We start from the raw sequence: 9,823 nt of genomic DNA on the forward strand, positions 1-9,823 counted from the left end.
CCTCTTTCGTATCAATTTCAGATGTTTCAAATTAGGCTAAGTTATCTTGCCTCAACCCCTCACCCACCTTTATTTCTGCAGTCCAACCCCTTGCTTTACATGGGTAAAAGAGGTTTTTTAATTAAAACGAAAATTAGACATACAGCACGGTAATAGGCCATTTCAGCCCACAAGCCCGTACCGCCCAATTGACACCCAATTAACTTACACCTCCGTTATGTTCCAAACCATGCCCGAGAGAGGAAACGGGAGCCCCCGGAGCAAACCCATGCAGACACGGGGAGAACGTATAAACTCCTTACAGACGGCACGGAATTCAAACCCCGGTCCGGATCACCGGCGCCGGCGCCAACCGCAATGCCAGCCAACTTCTCAAAATAATTTTTCAGGATATGATTTAGTTTTAAGGCCTCTTACTTTCAGCTGGTACCTTGCCGAGATTCTGCGAAATGTCCCTGCCAACAGATGCTGATCTTCAGTGGAGTTTTGCCAAGTTCTAATCATCTGAACATCTCTCATTGGACCTTGCCCTTGTCATTATGTCTTTAATCCAATTTCCTATCCCTGCTGTGTGCAGTTGAGGTTGATTTCCCTGCGCGGCTGATCATTTGGCCAATCATGAAGCTCCTTCGTGAGTTTTTTTTTGGTGATGATCAAGTGATATAGAACTCGCTCAAACTTGAAAAAATTCATGCAAGAGATAAGTGTTTCATGGCAGGTTACTCAGACAAAGATGAAGCCCAGACCCAAGCCCTCGCTCTGTGCAGTGAACCTGACAAATTGTGGTTAGTTAAGTAACAGATTTTACCCTCAAACCAGTGAAATGGTTTAAAATGTATTCTTTAAAATGTATTTTTCCTTTTTTTTTCTTTGCTGTTGACTGTGGGAGGGGAGGGGTGAGTATGAGGGGAGGTCTTTTTTTCCCTTTTTCTTGCTTTTTCCATTCTTGTTTTCCCTTTTTGCTTTCTTTTTCTTAATAAATAGAAGAGATTACTTTCTATTGTTATCTTATCAGAATCATATTCTAATAATAGAATATGAACTGAAAGCTCCTAATTAGATTTTATTATGAATATGATCAATGTATATATTACACTACAGTTAGTTTTATGATTCATATTCTCTATATTAATGCATTAAGATTGATGACTATTTTCACAAGATTACAAGGCAGGCCACTAGGCCCATCGAGTCTGTTCTGTAAATCTACACTAAGCGACTCTACACGGCCTTTTCCCCATATCCCTTGATACCCTCACTAATGAGATGCTTGTCAATTTCTTGTTTGAATACTCCCAGTAATCTGGCTCCCACTGCTGTGTGCGGCAGCGAGTTCCACAGATCCACGACCCCTCTCTGACTAAAGAAGTTCTTCTTCATCTCTGTTTTATATGGACAACCTCTAATTTTCAGACTATGACCCCCTTGTCCTCGATTCACCCACCAAGGGAAACATCTTACCCGCATCCACCCTATCTAAACCTTTCAAAATACGAAATACCTCCATGAGATCTCCTCTCATTCTCCTATGTGCCAATGAATACAACCCATGTAATATTACTCTCTCTCAAATTCATAAAAATATATTAAAAAGAAAGTTTTATTGTCGTAATTTTTATTTTGTTTATTGGAACGTAGTTATTTAAGAGTTAATGATGCACTTAGTAAGAAAATTGGGGCATTTGTCCATAGTGACCCTAATGGAAAGGTGACATCTATTGCAAGTCTGGATATGTTTGTTGTTTGTGAAAAATGAAATTTTACTCTGAGGTCCTGCTGATTATCTCTCCACATTTCTTAAAAGCAATATTGAACCCCAGTATTTAGATAGTGGAAGATGCTGATGTAAGTTTATTGTCACATACGTAAGTACAATGGACAGTCAAAGTCTAAAAATCCAAGTGCCAGAAATCTGGATCACCTGAGAATCTAAACTTTTCAAAAACTCTCAAACGTTTTAAGTGTGTGTGTGTGTGTGGGTGCGCGCGCATGTATGTGAGCATGTGCGTCTGCATATACCTGTTATGATGGATTATGTTATATTTTATATACAGATGCACAGTGGAAACAAGTGACCACGCTCGTTGATTTTATTTTTCTTTAATACTGCTTGTTTTCATAGCAAACTATCCAAATTTACCTGTTCATCTCTTATTTCTTCTTAAAATTGAATTTTAAAACTACTGCCCAAGATCATCATCTGAACCACCCGAGGATTTGGAAAATTTGGAATCTGGACCAACCCAATTCCCCAAGCAGTCCGGATTTATGGACTTCTACTGCAACAGGTGCACTAAAATTCCTGGTTGCTGCAGCTAAATACACTTGCACACTATAAGTAGGAATTACATTACCAAACAAGAGAAGGAAAAAAGAGAAAAAATATAAAATGATCGATAAATACTCACAGCTGCAGCAAGTCCAAAAATGTGACGTTACAAGAGTGCAGACAGATCCTCCTTTGGTGGGTCGAGAAATAGTTTGTGAATTGGGTTGCACGGGCATTTCAGGAGCTTGATGGCTGTTGTAAAAAACTTCTAGATTTTCTGAGAGTTACCATGATCCTTTTATCCTTAAGACTTCTGCTTATCTGAGCTTCCATAGATAATCAAGAAAATGAGAGGTTTCTGGAAGATTGAGACGACCCTTATCACCATGGACACATTTTGCAGCTGAAGGGGGCAACACTGACGTGCATGGTTCTCCAGTTCTTACTGAGATGATCAAAGGTTCTTTGAGGGGCTCTTTCATGGCCTGTTGGAGTGGGTGCTCCATAGCCACCATGTCAACTCCTGGTCATCTTTTGCCTTTTCTTAGTCAGTGACCTGTGGGGACGATCACGCAGTTCTTTGTTTCTTGGGCTGATGTTCTGTCCATTAGTTCCTGATCAATGGGCCTACATGAGGAGATGGTCTGTGGAGAAACACAAAAATGGTAAATCCTGGAATCTTGAGCAAACGAAGAGAAGCTGGTGGAACTCAGCAGGTCAGGCAGCAGTCCCGGGTAAAATTGGTCTGTGAATGTTTCAAGTTGGGACCTTTTATTGAGACACAAATATAACAAAGTGGGGGGAATAGGAAGCTGGGGAGGATCTGAGAGGTGATAAGATCTTGGACAGGAAGTGATAGCAGTTACTTGGACAGGCAAAGAGAGAGATCACTGTGGAGATAAGGAGTTCAAGAGAAAAGTAAGAACGGAGATAGTTAAAAAAAAGATAGAAACAGTGGAACCAAATTGAGGAGGACGTTACCCAAAATTAGAAATATCAATATTCATGTCAGTGGGCCAGTGTCAGAGTCGGCCAGTAGAATTATGATGTGTGGCTCCATAATGGATGAAGCCAAGGACAGACAGGTCTGTGCGGGAATTAATAGAGTTAGCTAACCATGGATACAGGTATTCCTCGACGAACCACCTACGCGACTTACGGCCATCCATACATACGACCAAAACTTTTTTAAAATAAAGAAAAAGTATAAAAATTACGCATTTACAAGTGGAAGTCGGGTCTTTCTATGGAAAATAAGGCAGCTGGCTGCCATTTTGTATTTGACGAACAATAACACAGATACAGTGCATTTCCTATATATGTCCATTTCGAGATACGACCGGTCGGTCAGAACGGAACACAGATGTAAGTTGAGGAGTACCTGTACTGGTAAAATATCCCATTGTGGTTCATTTTTGCAATATTCATTATGTGCCAGCAGGTGGCAGTAAACACTCCAAGCAGAGAACCTTGAAAGCAATTAAAAATTAAACTCAAAATATATAACTATGTACCTCTTTGTCTGAAATGGTGACTCATGATCTTAATAATACACTAGCAGGTCTCTAATATGTTTCGGACACAAACCTGAGCTGTTGGCTTTCATTGTCAGAAGGGCATATTTTTATTTTTAACTCATTTTCCAGCACCGAGATTTGAACATCCTGGAAATACTATTGATTGTAACTAAAGTTGGCAGTCCTCTGGGTTTCATTTACCCTCTGTCCCAGATTACTGACACTGAAACTCTCCTTCATTTCCCCTTCTGTTGGTCTTAGGCTGAGCTCTGTTAAAGAAAGAAAGGAACTGCATTTATATTTGACCTTTTGCACTCTCAAGATGTTCCAAACGTCTATGAAGCAAATCAGTACGTTTAAGGGGTTAGTACTTTGGTAAGGTCTGAAACACACCAGTGAATTTACTGATAAAAATAAATGATAATAATAATTTCTCCATACCCCCTTCCATCTCCATTCGAATAGCTATTCCCTCCCCAACATTTCTCAGCTTCAGTTAATCCTGTTCCCTCCCACCCATGTCCACCTATGACTTCTTGTGCTCCTCCCTCTTCCCCTTACCCCACCATTTTATTCGGGCGCCTCCGCAGGGCGCCCTCTAAGCTGTGCGTGCGCACACATGCACAAGCAGTCAGTGTGCGGACCCCACCATTTTATTCGGGCGCCTCCGCAGGGTTCCCTCTAAGCTGTGTGCGCGCACACATGCACAAGCAGTCAGTGAGTGCGCCCCACCATTTTATTCGGTGCCTCTGCAGGGTTCCCTCTAAGCTGTGCGCGCGCACACATGCACAAGCAGTCAGTGAGTGCGCCCCACCATTTTATTCAGGTGCCTCTGCAGGGTTCCCTCTAAGCTGTGCGCGCGCACACAAGCACAAGCAGACAGTGTGCGGACCCCACCATTTTTTCGGGCGCCTCCGCAGGGTTCCCTCTAAGCTGTGCGTGCGCACACATGCACAAGCAGTCAGTGAGCGTGCCCCACCATTTTATTCGGGCGCCTCCGCAGGGTTCCCTCTAAGCTGTGCGTGCGCACACATGCACAAGCAGTCAGTGAGCGTGCCCCACCATTTTATTCGGGCACCTCCGCAGGGTTCCCTCTAAGCTGTGCGCGCGCACACATGCGCAAGCGGTCAGTGCGTGCGCCCCACCATTTTATTCGGGTGCCTCCGCAGGGTTCCCTCTAAGCTGTGCGCGCGCACACATGCACAGGCAGTCAGTGTGCGGACCCCACCATTTTATTCGGGCGCCTCCGCAGGGTTCCCTCTAAGCTGTGCGTGCGCACACATGCACAAGCAGTCAGCGAGCGTGCCCCACCATTTTATTCGGGCGCCTCCGCAGGGTTCCCTCTAAGCTGTGCGTGCGCACACATGCACAAGCAGTCAGCGAGCGTGCCCCACCATTTTATTCGGGCGCCTCCGCAGGGTTCCCTCTAAGCTGTGCGTGCGCACACATGCACAAGCAGTCAGCGAGCGTGCCCCACCATTTTATTCGGGCGCCTCCGCAGGGTTCCCTCTAAGCTGTGCGTGCGCACACATGCACAAGCAGTCAGTGAGCGTGCCCCACCATTTTATTCGGGCGCCTCCGCAGGGTTCCCTCTAAGCTGTGCGCGCGCAGCTTAGCGGGAGCACTGGGTGCCTGCCTGTTTTTTGCCCGTACCCTGATGAAGAGCTCAGGCCCGAAACATTGATCATGTACCTTTGCTGCATAAAGAATGCTGCGGGACCTGCTAAGTTTCCGCCAGCTTTTTCCGTGGAAAAAACTATAATCACAGGGTCTGCAAACATTCTCGTTTAAAAAGTTAAAGAAGAGAAACACGAACATCTGACATTGTCGTAAAACCACAAGGAAATGCTGGAGGAACTCAGCCGGTCTCGCAGCATCCATAGAAGGTAAAGATATGTTAGCAACGTTTCAGGCCTAAGGCCTTCTTCATGGTGTAAGCAAAAGGCAGGCAGCTACCCTTCAGTGGTTGAAGAATTGTTCCCCAAATTGTAGTGTAGACATTATGCATCTAAAGCATAATGGACCTCTTCTTCACCATGGGACAACACAAAAATACAGGTTCCAGTTTCAACCACCATACATAGTCTTTTTTCACCTTGCATATTCTAAACATAGATTTAGCACAGATTCAATCCATTGTAGATGTGGTACATGCGAGACGTTGTCATTGCCTTGCCCTGTTTCAATCCTTTTCACCAAGATGCTTCACCTCATTTTGAATACGCTTCCTGCTTGAGTGGACCCTGTAGTAAACCACCGTTGTGCCTGTGGTGGTATACCACCAGCCTACTGCAGGGGGCAACCTCTGTACCTGCAGGAGTGTAAGGGGACAGGACAACACTTGGCCGGCTGCCAATCAGTCAGCCTGAATGAATCAAGCCCTACCCAGTTGGGTGTCAAATCACCCTCCATGATATAAGCCTGTGCCAGCCTCCCAAGGCCTCTCATTGAGTTGCTGCAGTCACAGCCAACCTGGCTCTGTGGAAGTTTTTGTGGATTAAAGCCTGTTGTTCAGTCTTTACCTTGTGTGTGTCTGATTCTGTCTAACAGCGCACCACAATTTAATCCACAAACTTTTCCCATGGCTACCATGGAAAAACTCCCATGTGCAGGGAGCCTCAAGGTTGATCCATGCCACCTGGAAGCCTAGACATGCTTTGAGATCTGGCAGCACACAGTCGAGGCAATCATCGAGGCATATGAGGGTGACATCCTGGACTCCAATCGGAAGAGGTTGGTCCTACTCCGGTCAAAACTGGGTCCCCGCGCCTTCCAGGTAACCAAAGGCTGCACCACATACAAGAGCGCAATGGAACTCTTGAGAACTTGTACAAGGCCCCCATGAATGTGGTCGGTGCAAGGTACCTCCTCAACAACCGAGCCCAGCAACCTGGGGAGACGGCTGAGTCTTACCTTCGACACTTGCGAGAGATGGCCCAACCGTGTCTGGCTGAACCCGGGGTAGGTGGATAGGAGGTCGAGAGGCTGATCTGGGACGCCTTCGTCCTAGGGCTACGCTTGAGGGCCATCCGGCAGAAGCTGCTGGAAGACAACATCTATGCCCTAACCAGGGCTTTGGAAGTGGTCCAAACCCTGGAAGCAGCAGCCCTGGACATCGAAGCCTTCAATTTTGATTTTCCCCAGGCTCTCTCATGGCCCTCTCACACTGCAGCTGCAGCGCCAGGCCGAGCTGGGGAGGAGAACGTCGCTGCGCCAGGCTCCCCTGTAAGTACTGTGGGACCTGGTGTGGGTCACATTGCCCGCTACCGGGTTTTATCCACGACTGACCTGAAGTCGGCGTATCACCAAATCCCTATCCACCTGAAGGACAAGCCCTACAACGCCTTTGAGGCGGACGGGCACCTTACCAGTTCCGCCGGGTTCATTTTGGGGTCACGAATGGGGTCTCTGTCTTCCAGCGGGAGATGGATCGCATGGTAGACCGGCATAAGCTAAAGGCAATGTTCCCATATCTGGATAACGTCACTATCTGCGGCTGTGACCAGCAGGACCACGATGCTAACCTGGAAAAATTCCTCCGGACGACCGCAGAGCTGAACCTCACTTACAACAAGGAGAAGTGTGTGTTCAGCACCACCCGCCTCGCCATCCTTGGGTACATCGTGGCCCATGGAGTCTTCGGCCCAGATCCGGAAAAGATGCGCCCATTAATGGAGTTACCTCTGCCCCCCACGCTAAAGGCCCTCTGTAGGTGCCTGGGCCTGTTCTCTTATTACTCGCAGTGGGTCCCTCACTTCTTGGACAAGGTCTGCCCACTGGCCCAAGCCACAATTTTTCCCCTCCCACCTGAGGCACAGGGAGTCTTCACCTGTATCAGGCAAGACATCGCCTTCCAGGTGGAGAGCGATGCCTCCTAGGTGGTCCTCGCTGCTATCCTCAACCAAATGGGACGCCCTGTCGCCTTCTTTTCCAGGACCCTCCACGGCTCCAAGCTAGGGCACTTTACCATTGAAAAGGAGGCCCAGGCAATTGTGGAAGCGGTCCGCCACTGGTGCCACTACCTGGCCGGCAGGAGATTCACGTTCCTCACGGACCAGCAGGCCGTGGTGTTCATTTTAACACTTCCCATAAGAGCAAGATAAAGAATGACAAGATCCTGTGCTGGAGAATCGAGCTGGCAATCTACACCTACGACATCCAGTACCGCCCCGGGAAGTTTAATGACTCCTCTGATGCCCTCTCTCGCACCTGCGCATCTATGCGTGATGACAGGTTGCAGGCATTGCATGAGTCCCTCTGCCATCCGGGCGTCACCCGTTATGTCCCAAAATCTGCGTACACCATCAGGGACGTCAGGGACATGACTGAGGCCTGTCGGGTCTGTGCAGAGTGTAAACCCCGCTTCTTCTGCCCCAACCCCCCAGGCCCATGTTGTAAAGGCTATTCGGCCTTTCGAGCATCTCAGCATGGATTTCAAAGGGCCCCTGCCTTCCACGAACTGAAACGTCTACTTCCTCACGGTAGTGGACGAGTACTCATGCTTCCCTTTCGCAATCCCTTGTCCAGACACCTCCACGGCCACCATCATCAGGGCCCTGGAGCAGATCTTCACTATGTTTGGCTACCCCGCCTTCATCCACAGTGACCGGGGGTCTAGTTTCATGTGCAACGAGCTGCGCCAGTACCTGACGGCGAGGGTCATCGCGACCAATTGCATGACAAGCTATAACCCGAGAGGCAATGGGCAAATGGAATGTGAGAATGGGGTGGTCTGGAAGGCAGTACTCCTGGCTCTCAGATCAAAAGGGTGGGCCATTGAGTACTGGCAGGACATCCTGCCTGAGGCATTCCATGCCATTCGGTCACTGCTGTGCACGGCCACCAATGAGACCCCTCACGAACACCTGTTCTTATTCCCCAGGAAGACAGCTACTGGAATATCACTCCTAGCATGGTTCACATCCCTGAGACCGGTGCTTCTGTGGAAGCACGTACAGACACACAAAGCCAAAGCCCTGGTCGAGCAGGACTTGCTCCTAGATGCAAACCACAACTACGCTTATGTTAGGTTTGGCAGTGGCAGGAGGACACCGTCTCAACCAGGGACCTGGCAGCAGCAGGAGCACCAACCACACCACAGCACCCTCCAACCCAGGACGACGCTAACCGGGCATACATCCCCATCCCCAGGCAGCTATGGGGCATGCAGGACCTCCTTGACCACCAGGAGCCCGCTTCAGCCTTAGGAGATGAACCCGCCCCCCCACCCATCCAATATGACCCGCATACGTCGTCGCCGGCCCCCCCGGCCACTCCTCCGCACGACACACCAGCCACACACACCCCTGCCGCCAGCCCCCCCACTTCCCCTCTGGCCAGTGACCAGGAGCTAGTCCTACGACGGTCGCTTAATCATCTCAACCTGTAAATATTGTGTGTACATAGTTGGTGTGATTCCTTGTTAATGACCCCCCCTCCCCCCGGGACAATTTTAAAGAAGTGGGTAAATGTGGTGGTACACCACCAGCCTACTGCAGGGAACAACCTCTGTACCTGCAGGAGTGTCAGGGGACAGGACAACACTTGGCCGGCTGTCAATCAGTCGGCCTGAATGGATCAAGCCTCACCCGGTTGAGTGTCATTCGCCCTCCGGGATATAAGCCTGTGCCGGCCTACCAAGGCCTCACACTGAGTTGCTGCAGCCACAGCCAACCTGGCTCTGTGGAGGATTTTGTGGATTAAAGCCTGTTGTTCAGTCTTTACCTTGTGTGTGTCTGATTCTGTCTAACAGCGCATCACAATGCCATGATTGGCTGCTGGTGGCTGGACATGCCTCCTAAGACCAATCCTACCCATAGCCCCTTGCATGTTCCCCGTTCTCTTTCCTTCAATCAGTCAATGAGGTTGATTGTAGTTCCTGTCTTTACTTAATAAGAGCCTGATAGTTTCACAACATCAGCCTTTTGTGTTTATTGATGGTACACCGGACCCAATGAGAAACTATTCACCTCTGTCATCTCCACTGCAGAGCTAAGGCACTCTATCATTGGTAATCAGGCTGCCAAATGTCATTATT

Source organism: Narcine bancroftii, chromosome 2, assembly GCF_036971445.1.
Source record: "Narcine bancroftii isolate sNarBan1 chromosome 2, sNarBan1.hap1, whole genome shotgun sequence".
NCBI classification, from domain to species: Eukaryota; Metazoa; Chordata; class Chondrichthyes; order Torpediniformes; family Narcinidae; genus Narcine; species Narcine bancroftii.